The sequence below is a fragment of the Motacilla alba genome, chromosome 1A (genome assembly GCF_015832195.1).
Source record: "Motacilla alba alba isolate MOTALB_02 chromosome 1A, Motacilla_alba_V1.0_pri, whole genome shotgun sequence".
NCBI lineage: Eukaryota > Metazoa > Chordata > Aves > Passeriformes > Motacillidae > Motacilla > Motacilla alba.
The window spans coordinates 51,496,924-51,513,794 of NC_052031.1; the positions used below are offsets into that span (position 1 = coordinate 51,496,924).

Here is a 16,871-nt window from a genome sequence, read left to right on the forward strand (position 1 = left end):
TTACTATAGAATAGTAGAAAAGAAAAAGCACTCTTCTCAGATTTACAGGATATTGAATATACCTGAAATTTAATCAAGAACACATTTGTAATGAGGCTGAAAATGGCCTGTCAAATGCTAGCTGATGATTTCTTAATTAAAAACAACAATCAATCTTCTACATGAGAGGTAAGTATTTTATTAAGGTATCCGTGTGGGACCACTAGAATACATAATGAAAAACAAAAGGAAGAAATCTGAACACCTGCCCTACCCTCACCACCCGCCCAATGGCGGAAAAATCCTCATCTTAATTCTATTTTTAAAAACATGCACAAATACCAATCTAAAAGTAATCAACCAGGCACGACCAGTACCTTGGAAGGACTACTCAATAAATTGCTGTAAAAACATCACCATTCCTAGTCTGATGTTTATTGCTAGAATCAGCTCTTGTTTTTCATGCCTTGCTTCAGCAGTACGGAAGCTCAGTGGCAGCCCTCCTTTAACAGCTATCAGCTTCATACTTTTAAAAGGAAAGGGTTCTTAGAATTCTCCCAGAGACTGAAAAGTGAAGTCCAAGATACTTAATTCAGGCAAGAAAAAAGACTGGGTATCTTGCACCAGTCCTTCACATGCTGTCCATGGAACTGATCAGAAATATTTATGTTGTGGTTTAACCCCAGTAGGCAACTAAGCCCCACAGCCCCTCTCACTCCTCTCTGTGGGATGGGGAAGAGAATCAAAACTCATGGGCAAGAGTGTAAAAACTCATAGGTTGATATAAAGACAGTTTAATAGGTAAAGCAAAAGCCGCACATTAAATAAAGGAATTTGCATATAAGATTTGTTCACTATTTCCCCTCAGCAGGCAGGTGTAAGCCTGCCCCGGGAAAGCAGGACTCCATCATGTGTAGTGGTGACTTGGGAAGAAAAGGTATAGAATCATGGAATATCTTGAGTTGGAAGGGACCCGCAAGGATCTTCAAAGCATAACTTCTGGTCCTGCTGCCACTGAAAACATTCACCCTTCCTGCTTTTCCCCACAGCTTTTATTGCTTAGCAAAATGTCATGTGTAGTAAGTTAACAAATCTCCATTTTTTCCATTGGGTTCAGCTGTCCCAGCTGTTTCTCCTCCCACCTTCCTGTGCATGCCCAGCCTCCTCCCTGGCAGGCCCTTGTGAGAAGCAGAAACAGCCATTATGCTTTAAAGAACTGTCCAGCAATAGGGGTGTTGTCAATGCACAAATCCAGAATACAGCATCCCACAAGCTACTAGGAAATGAACTCTATCCAGGCAAAACCAGTACGATTAATTAGCTCTTCTCTTTGCACCCAATGGATCACTATTCTACTTGTTTATCTTTCCCACAGATGTCTGCACAAAGCACACATATTTTCCCAAAGGAAAAATGCCTAGTTTTGACTATGCTTCCCATAAAAATCTAATCTGGGCCCCAGTGGGGCTGTTCTGTTCACAAGCAAGACCACAATATACAGATAAGATTTGTCATACACAGCCAAATCAAATTTACAACTACCACATAAGTCCCACAGGCATGGGCTGTGCGTGTCAAAATAAGACTCTGAGCCCCCTTTCTCCTCAGCCATACCTCTCCTGTACTGTTTATACAGGGTAGGGATTGCCACCTTCCAGTCTGAGCCATCTTGTAGACTATAGCACAGCCTGCAGGACCTAGCAACTCTTTGAGAATATCCAGCACCAGATGCCTCCAAACACCACACAGGAGCAAGTTTGGGGGCATACACACATCCTTACCTTTGTGTCCTGACGTCTTCAGAAATCAAAACCGCTCCCATTGTTCAAATGAAATCTAGGGTACATATCAGCCACCTCTCCAAGAAAGGTGATAGGGACAATGGGATTCCAGGACATAGCACAGCTCCCATCTCCTGCAGAGTCTTCTCATTGCCTCTTCTGCTTTGGAGGTAGAGACCACCTCGGGCATAGCCAGGAGGTTTAAGGGAGCATTCCACTTTACCTGGCAGTCCTGAGGCTGCATGTACAGCATTCTGTCGAGTTCTAGATCCCTGTTGGAGAGAGAGTGATAACTACATCAAGTTTGGTGGAGTGTTTTGATGATGGATAGATGGCTGGAGAACACAGTCTGTGAGGAAAGATGGATGTAGCTGCATTTCTTCATGCTGGAGAAGAGACGGTGGAAAGATTTCATTTATGTCTGCTACAACTGAAAGTAGATTTTTAGGGAAGATGGAGCCCACCTCTGAAGTACACAAAAAAACCCAAAAAAATCAATGATCAAAAGTCTCAGAAAAAGTAAATCTGACTGGATATAAGGGAAACAATCTTCACTGTTGACAGTGGTTAAGCACTGGAACAGGGGACCAGAGAGGCTATGTATTGTTCATAAAAAAACTGGAGAACTATGGACTGAGTTGATAAGAGGGTGGAAAACTTGTGTGGCTCTGACAGTGGCAATCCACAGTAACAAGTCCAGCTGGTAGTCTTATCAGTGGCATGCCACAGGAGCTAGTACTGGGACAATATAATTTATTATGATTGTTAACAACCAGAGTGATGAGAGAGAGCTCACTCCTGGCAAGGCTGCAGATGATGCCAAACCAGGGGCAGCAGTTTTCATGAAAAAGGGTGTGATCACTACTCAGAGGGATATAGGCTGTAAAAATGGACTGATAGGACCATGAAATTCTAGAGAGGCAAATGCCGAGTTCCCTACAAGGAGTGGAATAACTCCATGCAACGGTGCGGGCCAGAGACTGAAGAGCTGGAAAGCAGCTTTGCACAAAAAGACTGAGAGAACATGACTCCACAGTGTTTCCTTGTAGCAAAGGCAGCCAAGTAGGCACTGGGAGGTTTTAGAAAAAGGGTAATCAGCAGGCAGAGGGAAGTGATTATTCCATTCTACCTGGCACTTCTGAGACTACATGTCCCTTGTGCAAGAGCTGTTGATATATGGGAAAAATTCAAAATTTCACTAGTCAAGACATTTCCTCTGGGTTTTCTTCACTTCTGCTGGTCAAATCTTCCAGAAGTACCACAGGCACTCAGGAGTGTCAGCTTGACTGACTTTCCATTGGATGTACTCCTTAGGATACTTAGGTGGTTCTGAAGTGGTTGCATTTAAGAAGAAAACGAAATTGCTCTGCAAGAAAAGACAAAACAGGCTGCAGAGCTGGCAAAGGAAACCCAACTGAAAATATGTTGTATCAGCTCCTTGCTCATACACTTTTCTTAATAGCTCTTAAAAAGGTTTTGTACTCCCTTCAGCTAAACTGCTCCTGTCCTTAACTCATCAGTGTAAGGAGATCCTCTGGCTGACCAGGAGTATTTCTCCTCTTTAACTGGAGAAAGTGAGACAAGCAAAAAAAAGAAAAAAAAATTCATTATAGAACTGTAATTTTTTTCAGATGTTTCTTGGTATAGATGGTACTCTAAAAAAAGTAAAACCCAAAATTATGCACTAAATGTAAAATTGAGATGGTTTTTTCCCTTTCTCATATTGATGTCTCTTACATGCAGTAACTATTCACCCACATTAGACATGCAGTCCTGAAAAGAAAGTCTGAGATATCATTTCAAAAGCCATGCGTTGCTTCCAAATCATTTATAAAAAGAGACTATAAATATCCAGAGACATCACTCCTCTGCTATGCAACAGTAACAGATATGTTCAAAGCACCTAATGCAATAATGCAATTAAAGTGCTCAGGAGAGGTAAAGATACAGCAGTGTAATAAAAGTAAATGGCTGTCAATGTTTAGCAAAGTATATAGTGAAATAATAATATAATAAATAGGGTAGAGAGAGTCCAAAACAATGATGGTTAAAAAAATCCTGTTGTAAATAACCATTTAATTATATCACACATGGAATGGGTATTGGTGCTTGGCTCACTGGTGCTTTCTAATTTTCCTTTTTGGAAGGCCTGTATGACTTGGTGGTTTTTCTCCCATAAGCAACTCAAACACACAAACAGGAACAAATGCTTCATTTCTAGGTCTGCCAGTAGCTCCAGAGGATAGTGACTTTGGGAGAATTTCCACAGGCAGGTGAAGCCCAGCACCACTTGGCCTCTGCTAGAGGTCCTGCTGATGGCACCTGTGCAACTGGGGAAAGAGAAGAGCACCCTGCCATGAGATGGATGTTGCACCATGTGAGCAGAGCACGTATGCCCAAGATGTGCTGTGAGGAATGGATGCAATCCTCCAGCTTCCCTAAGGGAGTCTGCTTCCATGCTCACGGTGATGTTACAAAGAGGAGGGATGAAGTACTGACACCATCAATGTTAGTAAGAAAAACAGACTCCACATAAAGAAAAGTGAGAAACCTGCACTCTTTCATGCTATTCTCCACCTGCTCCCACATAAACCTCAACACTTATTTTTATTAAGCTCCACTGTTGCTGCCCATTTTCTTGGGGTGGATGTTGCAATGTGCAGTCTGGGGTACAAGGCCATAGTCCCCGAAATTAATGAACATGTTGGAGATGTAGAAACATCCTACATGTCTGGCTACTCCTGTTTCCCACTGCCTTTTTCTAGATTATCATATTTGTATTTTGACATTTGACATTATTGTAACACTGCTTTGGAAACAGAGGACAGGATGCACTTAATATACATTATATTTGTAGGCTACCAGGATGACAGCTTGTTTTTAACAACCAAGCACTTGATGACAATCAAACATAATTTTTGAGTTTAGCTGACAAAGTGCCAGCCGGAAAAAGCCCAGCAATGCAAAAGATTTGGGGACTTCTGCAAAACCATCCATCCACCTGCCTGGCCCCAGGGTGAGGACCTCAGTGTTGTGCTGCCCAGCAATGTCTACCAAGGTGCTGTAAAGAGGATTTAATTTCTGGAAACTTTGGTGAGAGGCAACAGTGATTGGTGGCAAAATAGATAGAAGTGAAAAGATTGGTGAGAGGCAATAACTCCATTTCTTTTCCTTTTTCATAACCTCCTGTGAGAGCCCTCCATATTCCCCTACTCTTGATTCAGCATCAAAATATTCTCACTGATGTTTCTTATCTGGTAAAGACTGAGCAAGGACTATCATCTGAACCACCCACAATGACCGGAAGATTCTGAACGATCATGACAGAGAAGCAAAAGCTCTCTCTATGGAGAAATTTCATCTTTGTATGATTGCTAATCTCAGATAAATACCACACCCGGTTTTCTTTCCAGCCAGATCTGCATTTGCCCACCTCTCTACACTGCAGTGCTTATAAAAGCAGTCTTTCCTTTCACATAAACCCTGCATCCTATTCAGAGCACAAAAGGAAACTTTTCTGTATCTCCTAAGAACTTTCAGCTTATTCCTAGTCTTTTCTGTAGCCTTGGTCAGCCTTTTTCTCTCTAGTGGCCAAATACTGGCTGCAAAACACCAGACTTTTCCATAGATGCCCTTTATCTCCACTGATAGTCAAAGCTCCAGGTACAAACATCTCCAGGCTCTCAGCTTTGCAGTCTTTGGCAGCAGCTTTTATTTTTTGTACATGCCTTCAGAAGACATGCCTAGAGACCTCTCTCAGGGCCTGAAGCTAAGATGCTCTTCTGTGATACATCCCAAATGCCAGTGCAGTGATACAATGGAAATTATGTTTCCTGTGACTGCAGACCATTGCTGGACAAGGAAATTACTGACATAGTGAAGATTTTTTTTGGAAGCATTAAAATCAATTTCTCCCTATTCCTCTCACCGCTTACATGAAAAAGTAGTTATTTCATTCCTAAGAAGGTAAAAAGGAAAGTGTTTCTCTGTGATAGTTGAACCATAATAATCAGAACAACAAAAGATGGAGAACAGTTGAGAGAGAGATTTGTCAATACTGCAAAATTATTTACTCTTTTTTATGTAAAAACAAATACTATATTATGCAATCCTCCACGGGAATGAAGACTCTTTTAAAAGCCTCTCTGGACCTCCCTTCTCTCTAGCGGCTCATTTCCTTGTTCATTCTAGATGGGCTGTTTTCCCGGACTGTTGAATTTCCCTCATTCCTCCTCTCAGAGGACAGCACTCCTGGATGACTTTTCCCTGTCTAAACTCCTCATGAATTGCTAGGTGACAGGTCACTGAGGCTTTGTGAGAAGCCAGAGGATAAGTTGAGTTCCAGCTCTTCCCATGGCTTTCCCCTGTGCTATTCATAAGGAATCAAATTGTCCCTCAGCCAGTTACTCCCAAGTCCTGTTGTAGCAACAAAGGTCTTTAAATCCCAGGGGTGTTCTATTCCCTGGCACCAGGTGGTGATGCTGGCATGGCCAGGCTGGGTAGATTTGAAAGCTGTAGGCGTGATTGGTGTGAAGCTCTCCTTATGGAGGCAAAGCCTCCATAAGCACAGCACCCACTGCCTCTGCTGGGGGGCCATGGGAACTTCTCTCTGCCACCTTTCACTGGATGCTCAGTGCTCAGCCCTTCTGCACAAAATTTGGATCGAGATCTCCAATGGATGAATCTTTCTGGAGTAATATTTTTGTCCAGTTTTTCCACTGTTCAGCCTTGGAGTTGTGATAAAGATCTAACTATAGCATGAAAAAAGTACAAATATAGTAACAGTTCAAGAAAGTGTCCCAGTGACAGCCCCGCTTTCAGGGGAGAAGAAGTAAGTTAAGGCTGAGGTATGTGTCTCACATTTACCTTGTAACTTGCCAGCATAGGAGAACTATTTGTAGTACAGTTGTGATATTATTTAAATAATGTAATTTTGAATCTGAATTATAGATGATGTTTTGTACTTTAACAGATCTCAGTGGCTAAATATTTATCTTTTCCTCTTTCAGGTGTCTCCTTTTGCTGGCAGATTTCCAGTTCTCTCTGCATTGCTTCTCTCCTCAGGAAATAAGGCACTGAATAAGGATCTCTCTTCTTTGGATCTTGGCTCCTCTTTCACTTGGCTCCTGGAGTGAAAGTAATTAAGAGCAATTGATTGCTATAGAAATATTAATATTTATTATTGGTACTGCAGCAATATCCTGAAGCTTCAGCAGGTGTGATATAAATATATGTGAGAGCAATAATCATGGTAGGGCAGCTGAGGATTATTATATTGACTACAAAGTCAGTAACTCTACCGTCATGTAGTTGGGCTCTGAAAAAAGTGAAGGAACCTCCCAGAAAATAAATGCTGCAAAACACAGTCGCAATCATTTGCAAGCAACACAAATGCAATCATTCTCAGCCTTGTTTCTCTTAAAAGGATGTCTGGGGATGAATATCTATGACTCAGTCTTTTAAGAAGGCAATGAATATGAATTGAAAGAAGAATCCTCCATTTAAACTTCTTTACTGTGGGTCAGCCTAGCTTCTGCAATTGTGCCACATGCTTCATTCTGCTGAAAGTTTACCGCAACCATCAGAAAAGTTTGCCATGACATTAGCACAGTAGAGAAGAATTTGTATATTGTTGTGCCTGGACTACCAAACCACCACATTAGAGCATTAGGTAATAATATTTCCTCTGAAGTGTGTCCTATATTACCTTCCTTTTGAGGAAGAATATGTTGGTGAGATTTGTGAAAGCAGAAAATATTTATCCCACCATTCTACCACTTCTACCTGCAGTATCCCTGACTTTGGCCAAGAGTGAAGCAATTTTCAATGTTCTCACTCCAAAATGTTATTTTGTCCACAAAGTCATCATGAAAATCATATAATTGCAGTAGGTCCCAGATGACACAATTTCAAGGTACCACAACAGAAGGGCTATGAAAAAAATTCACAGGCTAAAAAAAATAAAGAACGTTTGGGGTATGTCAAGTTTTTCAAATCACAATATAATAGTTTGAAGAACATGAGACATTTCCTCGTGAAAATTCCTATGTCTTATTCCTTTGTCCTGCAAAAAAACACTTAAAATAAAATTTCACCCTAAAGTGCATTGGTGTATTCCTATTTATGTACACAGATACAAAGAAGATACACACATCAGGTAAGTGTTTGAGTGAGTTTTTAGCAGTTTTATCTACTTATCCAGAGTCAAGCTAATCATAGTTAGATCGTGGCATGAGATGACTGCACTTTAAATATATAAAGAGATTTTATAAAAATGAAAAGGGCAAATCATTCTAATTAGCCAAGAAAGAGAGAACAAAATGTAAATAATTAAAGGAACATTGTCAAATTACATTTCGGAAACCAGCTAATTGTAAAAAGTCTGTATTATGACAACTTACACTTTTAATAGCATGTCCTGTTTTTGAGATTATTTAAAATGCTCTTGAGAAGGAAATTTCCACTTCCTGTTCATTTTTGAAAGGAATATGAAAACTGGTTTCTTGCCATAGAAGTTTCATAAGTAATTATATGTTGAACAGTTTATTGGGTTTTACATAAATAAGTCAGAATAAAATAACTTCTTCAAATCTGCCAATTACAGCCAAATTTTCATCTTAGTTCCATTAAAATATATGGGTTTTTTAATGAAATGTGGCATTTCTCTACCAGACAAAGCGAAATATGATGTGCTGTCTCTGCTATGCTACTGCCTGTGTTCCAGTAACACAATTTGGAACACATATTCAAAAATAAATATTAGTTCTGGGAATCTCCTTTTTCAACTTCCAATTTGGGACGACTAAAAAAGCCCATTTTTCAAAATTGCAGTACTTAGCTCTTTCTGAAAATGAGGTTCCAGCTCAATGTCTCAGAAAATGCAGGTCCCTAAAACAAACAGCTGTTTGGAAAAACTTCGCAAATTTTTAAAATTGCATAAGCTTTCCAGAAGTAGCATGTCTGGGAGTTAAGAAGAAGTATTTGGTGTCTTTTCATATTTTCCTTCAAATGTGTCATCTTGTGACAGTAATTCTTCAGAGGAATGATGGACTAACTATGGTGAACTAACACAATTGCAAATATCCTCTTTCCTTTTCCTGCAGAGATACAAATCTAGACTTAAAATTCTGTTATGTAAGTGTATTAGGTAGTCTGCCTTAAAAACATCGTTGACAGTCTTAAATGTCCCAGTTCAAAATATTTTTCAGTGACATCAAACATTTTGTGGATTATTTCTTGTTTCCCTTGCTTTTTTCTTCTTCTTCTGCTTCTTTTTTTTTTTTTTTTTTTTTTTAATGCGACAGAAATATCCCACATGTTTAGTTCTTAACTAAGTTCTTAACTAAGATATTTTTTTCTTTCAGGATAAATATTTACTATTTCCTAGCCAGCCAAAACGTTTTCCTAGAGTAGAACTGCCATGGGATGCTGTTAAGTACCATTGAGAACTGCTTTCCACTCCAGGCCCTGCTATTAAAATAAAAAAAAAACTTACAGAAAAATATAAAGAAGTACAAAAAAGTGCAGTAGAAAGCAGATATGCTGGGATAATAGGACAGCTGGGGGTGAGTGTAATGAGTGCAATGAGAGCCAAGGATCTTTTGGATAACTGAATGACTCCATGAGACAAAGATGAAGGAAGCTTGGCACAACCAACTTGTCTAAAAATATGAATGGTCATTGGCATAATCTGCTACCTGTACTCATAATAAAGAACAGATAATAAAAAGAGTACTGTTTAGAGGGACATAACTGGTCCTGACTTGACTATTGCCATAACCTGAAGATCCTAACAATGCAAGTCATAACAAGGGAAACTTCCTGACAAGATCTTCAGGTTGTTCAAAATTACAAAACAGGTCAAGGAAGCTGAGTGCCTTAGGCTAGACCAGGCGATAGTCCAACCTGTTGAGTACAAATTTTACCGTTTCTTGAATTTCATATCAGGAAATTCTAGAAAATGTTTTAGATGGCAAAGCCAAGGTACAAACCAAGAAATGTTCTTCTGAGTTATAATTGCTGACCGTGTTCCACTAAAGCTCTGCAGAAAACTTTCAAGAAAGGACCTTTCTGTGACTCTCAGCTTCTGTCACTGGTACAAATAGAGATTGCAGCTTTAAGCCTTTGGAGGTAAGATGAACTAGATGATGCAATAGATCTTATTCATCTCTATTTTTCATGAGTGCACAAACAAATATTCATGCCTGAGAACATTAATCACAGTTGGGAAGAGGTCTAAATCAAAGAAGGGATATAATGTTTTGTACATGCTCAGCACACACTGTTCTAATCTTTATAAGTATGAAATTTCCAAACCAAATTTCTTCAAACACAGCCGTGCATCATTCAGGAGTATGTTCATTTTCAAGGGTGAAGTTTCAAAACAAAGATGTTTCGAGTTGCTGGGGCTGAAAAGTATATGAAAAATACCTTAAATGGTGAAAACAATTTTTTCCCCTCCTCTTCATTGGATAACTTTGAAAAAAAATATAAACAGCTGGATTGATGTTTATGAAAGTTTCTAAAACCAATCAAGTCTTGAACTGAGACTGAGCATGAAAAATTTGAGCCCCAAAGGTAATATTTTTAAAAAAAAATTATAAATGGCTGTGATTTAGAATTTAAATGTCATTTCCAAGCTTGTCAAGATCATCACAACTGCAATTCTACATTAACTTGTGTTGTGCAAAGCTGTAGCAATAATAGAAAAACAAATTCTCCTGATTTCCACTGACATGCAGCAAGTTACTCTGTCAGAAATCTGTCATAAAAACAGAAAACAGACAGTAAGAAACAGGGTAAGTAGAACTAAAGAAGAGATGGAGAAAAGGAATAAAATGAATGATAATTGGGAGAATGAAAAACAAAACAGAAAAAAATTTAAAATGGATCAGAACAATTTATCTTCAATTCTTTTATTTCCCCAGGGGAGGATAAGAGTTCTTTGGTCAATGTTTATTTTTCACCACACAGTGGTGAAAAACACAAGACATAGAGGTGGCAAAGAAGCCAAAAAGAAGATGAAAATTGGAGGGAAGGTAGAAGAAGTGGATAAAATAGGGAGCTTAAAAGAGAAATGATAAGGAAAGTAATTTTGGAGGTATTGCCAGAAGTACTTGAAGAGTCCTGGAATGATTCTCTCAGTTAGAATTCACTGAGAGCTCCACTTAAAACCATTTTTAGAAATCTACAAAAGCAGGGCAAAGAGAGAAGTAGGCTGTGTGGAGCCTGAGTGGAGAAAGAGACAGCCTGGCATTGTCCAAGGCTGCCAAACTATGTTTTTTCTTTGTACCACTTGTTCTAACTGCATAGATCTGAAACCTTATCAGCTTTCTCCTGATATCGTTTTCACTCTTCTCAGATGCAGAATATGTGCCCTATATTCTGCATTTTCTACTTGTCACCAGGTCGTATTCAATGAAGGACTCCTCCATGAGTTTGAGCCACAGGCCTCACTCTTTATCTTCTTCCAAACCATCCTCAGGGGTTGAGCATAATTTCTAGTTTTTCCTGGATAAACCAGTTGTCACGTTGCAAACATTCATTCAGGTTCTGATTTGTCTAGTTAAGAGTGAACTAATTGTTTGCTGCTTTGTGACCATAACCTCATATGGACAGACAATAACAGGAGAAAGCAACCCCCCCTCTCCTCTGACTACAGATATTCTCTCTCCTTTCCCTACTCTTATTTCAAACTAGCCATCCTTGCTCCCTAGCCAACAGCAAGAAAAGTTCAGTGATTCATTTCACCCATTCTGGTCTTGATGACATTTAGAAACAAATGTCAAGTAGATAACTTCTCTGGGAGACAAGAGAGAGGCATTGTCCTCTGCTATTCAAAGAACCTTGGTGCAACATTCTTAGCACTTTTTGAAATATTCTACATATTACGTATCTTAAAATGCATAAATTATACCCAACTTTACCTTTATTTTAGCAAATTCTGAGCAGGTAATAAAAGAGTGTATAGCAGGAACTTCACAAAAAAGATAATAAAGCTGATAAGAGAGTGCTTTGATCCATAATTTCCTTCCTTTTGGGAACATATGTGTATGTTAGTTTTAGGGACATCTTGCACCAAATACAAGAAGCTTCACTTAACCCTAAGGATGCCTTATGAAATGGGTGTCACATAATAGAGCCCACAAGCAAACATTAGGTACAGTGTGAAGGTGGTGAAAGGCAGGTACCTAGCAGCATAGATTCAAAATTCTGCTATTTGAAAAGTTTCTATTGGGACTGTTTTTTGAAGACAAATATCTCTAACAAATGTGTGCACATAAATATTTTGATCTGGAAAATGCTGATTCTGTAGAAAAACAAAGCTCCTTAAAGCAGAATACATCTATAAATCTCTATCCACATCTACATCTAAATAGAAATGAATTTTGGTTCTGCCATACATCACTAACCATAAAGATGCATTGTGGGACAGAGAGTCTGGTTTGTTGAAGTTCAAAATCTCTGTATTAGTTTGAAGCTCTCGGGAGAAAATGTATAATTTTAAGTCTTGTAAGAGACTGTGAGGCATTCCATAGGCAAATAGCTCTCTAATGCTGTGGTATGGCTCTGTTTATTGCATCTCTGAGACAAACAATTTTTGCACCAACATATATGGGGTTTAATTTTCCACAAATACTTAACAATTTACTTCAGGAAGCAAAAATAATATTCAGCTTAATTCTTTAGAAAACAATAATGTGTCTAGTAAACCCAAGCTCATACACAGGAGTTTTCAGCAATGAAGGGGCTTAATATGAAAGCTGGTGTGGAGGTTACTCTGCACCCTTAGAGGGAATGGGTAACAGGTACAAAACTTTGTGGGACTGTGGTACTTGTCGGCTTCCTGATGTAAAAAAAGAGTGAGAAGCCTCTCTATAGTGTAAGTCATTCCCATAACATGGTTTTGCTATTTTAAGGGCAGTAAAAAAATTCTAGGCATGCTTTATACTGAGACATATATAAGGATAAGATGGAATTTCATTTAGAGGGAAGCTTTTAGGGATAATTAAATCAGCTCTTACATAATTTAGGTGAATGGCCTAGGCAGGCAATTAGAAATGTATCCCAAGCTCAACAGCTCTATGACAAAACATGCTAAGACAAAGTGGACTTAATTGCTTCTCTTTTTTTGCATTAAAAATTCTGCCAGAGGTAAAGTCTAAGAAACATTAAATAATTTGTCCAAAATGTCCCCAAAGTTGATGGAAACACAGAAATGGTATGCGACACAGATTCTATAAGAATAATACTCTATGCAAACTAAGTATGTCTTCTGGGTAGCAGTCACAATGGCTCAAGTCTGCCTTGATCAAAGCCAGGGTCTGATTGTAGGATGAGACCTGACAGCCTCATATTTAAAAGATTTGAAAACTGTGCAGTTAAAAGTTACAATGGTTATCTACAGCAATGGGATCTACGTATCTTGGAACAGAACAGAGTTTGTAATGACACCTAGTCACTTCTGGTTTTAGTGAAAGTCAGAATAGCTAATCCTTAACTTTCTCTTCAAATGGTGATACACTTTTGATCATGAAACAAAGAGGAAAAAAGAATGCATAACATACACTTTTAAAGTTTTGTTTTTTTTTTTTTCCTAGAGAGGTACAAAGGTTCTGGGTGCTTTCAACAGATACTTTGGATCACTTAGTAAAGGAAAATGTTCTGGAAATACCAGGAGCAGTACTCCATGTGACAGCCTTCAGCACAAAAGATGGCTTAAGATCTTTCTGTCCACTGCCTGCTTTCCTTCCTCCCTCATCTCCAAAACTCTCTTGCTGCTTACCAGTGCCTTACCCGTGCTCTGCTCCATATTGCATCTATGGGTACAGTTTTCTTTAACATAAAGGAATCTCTTATGGAGAGTTGTTGGATTAAAAACACAGAGGTTTGTGTGTGCATGTGTGTTAAACAGATTTTCCACATCTAAAAACCAATCCCACACAAGTAGTAGGATGGGAGGAGTAACTTTTGTCAGGATGTAGTTCACTTAAAGTAGCTTTTCCACCAAAGGGTTCATAACATGAAAAAAATATATTTGTAACACTGCTCACAAGTAGAGCAGCATTTTCCAGTCATACACAAAACATGTTTCTCCACACACACTGATAGATTTTTATTAAGCTTTCTGATTGTTCTATTTTATCACTAGAGGCAAGCAAAAAGCTATTAGAGCTTTGTTTTAATTGTCTATCAGGTGCTATTGCAGTCTTTTGGGTCTGTTTGTGCTACACTGTTTTTAATTAAGAGGTTATGGACCTGCTCACACCCATGAGACTCCATTAAATGCAGCTGGATGGTACATAATGCTCACTGAATTCCAGCACAAAATCTGTGTGACTGTAAACATGCTGTCTTAAGACATGTCCAGCAAAAATGCAATGAAAAGTTTAATGAAGCTTGTCAGCTTGTCTAATAAAGAACCTTGCCACTCTGTAAAGAGCTGGAAAGCACAGAAAATTTTGTCACAGTCTTTTTGTTAGACAAGATGAGTACTGAAGCCCAAGCTGAACTATAGACTAGAAATAATTGCTTTTCATTTGATATAGTTATGTTGCTCCCTCAAACAAATTCAGAAAAGATGTGGAAAGGGGAGAGCTATGAGTCTGGAAGAAGAGAAAGAGAGAGAGAGAGAAGGAAGGATGTAGTTTGCATTTTGAAATAGTTTGGTAAGGGGTAACATGAAAGGAGGGCTGCTGGTGAACATCTGGTGAGTCCAAGAGTTCTGAGTGTTAGCACACAAAGAGTTTTTGGGTGATGAGAGTTGGAATGACTGCTTTATTAGGAAGGTCCTTCCATTCATAACTGGGTCCTGGCGTGCTCCAGGAATTTTTTGTGCTGAGGGGTGTTTGTTACAGTCCACTGCATGGTTTTCATTTCAGTCTGAGAAAAGCAGGGATTTGTGTATTTCAGTATTCCTACTGCAGGATCTCTGAAAAATCTTACAAGTCTAAGAAACCAGCTGTTTTTACATTTGTTTCTCTAGCACAAAGAAACAATGTGATTGTTTCTTTAGCACTATTTATTGTTATTTGCCACACTCACTTCGTGTTCTTTATAGGTGACTGGTTTGTGGAGGAATATGTGGCTGTGCTGGCGGTTTTGAACATGACTGTTGCAAAATACATTTATTTTGTAATGTTAACCATGATAATTAGAAAGTTGAGGCTGGCGAAATCCATGGACACTCTAATGGCCTGGTGGTTGTTAATAAATTGTTGAAGAAAATTGCTATAGGATTCTTAGGTTTTAGGCCAGATGAAGAAATCATCCTCATACAACAGAGATGTCCTGCTATATACAACTTCTCACAAACCTCTTAAACCCTGATTTTTCTCTGGTTATTATTCCTTCAAGAATAACTGCTTGAATCTTTCCATGGGAATTGGTGAAACTCCAAGTGAGTGAGAAATAAAAGAACTAATTTGCATTATGCCCAGTTTTAAAATCTGCATGCTGCTATGTTCTTCAATGTGAGATTGATGGTAGAGGATCCTGGTAAAATGCATGGATATACTCTGAATGATCAGAGAGGTTTTATGCTGAGAAATTTGTGAGGTATAGTTTGTCTGAGAGAAAAAAGTGGTGTCTGAGTAAAAAAACTGACACAGACATTCTATGTATCCAACTTTTATTACAACCGTGGTTGTGTGTGATGTGGCTACCTGAGTTCCAGTATTCATCATTATTGAAAAATGCCTTGAGTTCCTTTTTGTTCTGAGTATCAGAAAATCGCTTGGTTGGCTTGCTGATACAGTCTTGTCTGATGCATCATTTCTGTAGCTCTTACAGAACTTAAAGATCCCCATTGTTTTCAGTGAGAGGTAAAATATAGCTTAAGTGGAGATTATTGGTTACTCTCATCCATCTACATGAATATAAGGTCAGATTTTGGGCTTTGAGATGTGTGATTCCCAAAGCAATCCAATTTAGAGCTTGACAAGAGGAAGAGTACCTAAAAGCACAAAATATTGTTCCAGAAAAAGAAGTTATTGATATGTAGCCATGGGAAAGAGGACTAAAATTTGTTTTACCATAAAAGTCCCACCAGTTGGGCTGGCCATCACACACCATGAAGGATATCAGGTCATCCATCCTCATTAGCTCTCTTCCTTTTCCTACCACTAGCTGTCTGCAGAGCAGGGAACATGTAAGATGAGACAGGGGCCAGAGATTTGGTGGAAACTCCCCGTTTACTCAGTCTGTGTGAACAAAAGAAACTGTGTTGGAAAGATAAGAATGGGAAGAACAGAGGTGTGCTGCACAGTTCCTCATCAGCTCCCCTCAGTGAGCTCCCCTCACGCCTTCACAGGAAACAGAAATGGAACATTTTTCAAGAGTAAATAAAGAATAGAGAGAGGTTGTGCAGAGGGAAAAAAATGGAGCGGAAAGGAGAAAAAAGCAGCAAGAAAAATACTGACATTTGTTACACTGTGGCACGGCCTGAAGGTCTCATTTTGTTTGTGTACCCTTCTGCATGCCATTATTTCAAACATCACAAAAATATAGCCGTTACCCTGGGAGTGTAAAAATAAACAAATCCTGCAAGAAACAGGGGAACCAGATTTACTGTCAGAAGTCTGAAAATGCTGGTAGCAACAAAACATGTTATAGGGAATGGATATAATAAAAGAGAGCTGTACAGCTTCTTAGTCAAACCCACATAGATTTCAACAACACCCAGGTCCTGCAAGACATCTTTCAACACCATCAAAAGACAAGGAAAAAAGTTGTCCTTACTGAAAATAACTTTCAATGTGCTTAATGGCACAAAACATCTTTTGATTGCTGGGACCCAGCATACCAAAACCTAACTGCAGAACTGTAAAATATTTTCAGGCATCAGCAACTATCTAAGAAAGATGAAATCAGGCTAGTCTAAAGGATATATTTTACCATTGTGGGATATGCCAGCATGACAAAATCAAAACCAAACCTCCTTTGAACAAGCAGAATGAAAGAGATTTTGAAACAAATTATTTGAGCTTTTTGTCCCCCAGCTATTTGGGATCTTGGATTCTGATATGCCATACCCTGGGAATATGTGTGCAGCTGCTGGAGGGGAGGCTTTGTGCAACTGGAGTCCAGCCTTGGGTAAATGCAGGAGGACAG

At 39.0% G+C, this 16,871-nt stretch overlaps 1 long non-coding RNA gene across 1 annotated transcript in view; it reads left to right on the top strand.

Annotated features, from left to right (window-relative positions):
• The window catches only part of LOC119708575, a 51,783-nt gene extending 44,888 nt beyond the window's left edge, over positions 1–6,895 (top strand). The window contains exon 3 of the long non-coding RNA XR_005259122.1: positions 6,770–6,895. This is a non-coding gene — a long non-coding RNA (uncharacterized LOC119708575). The remainder of the gene's footprint in view (positions 1–6,769) is intronic.
• The last annotated feature ends 9,976 nt before the right edge of the window (positions 6,896–16,871 follow it).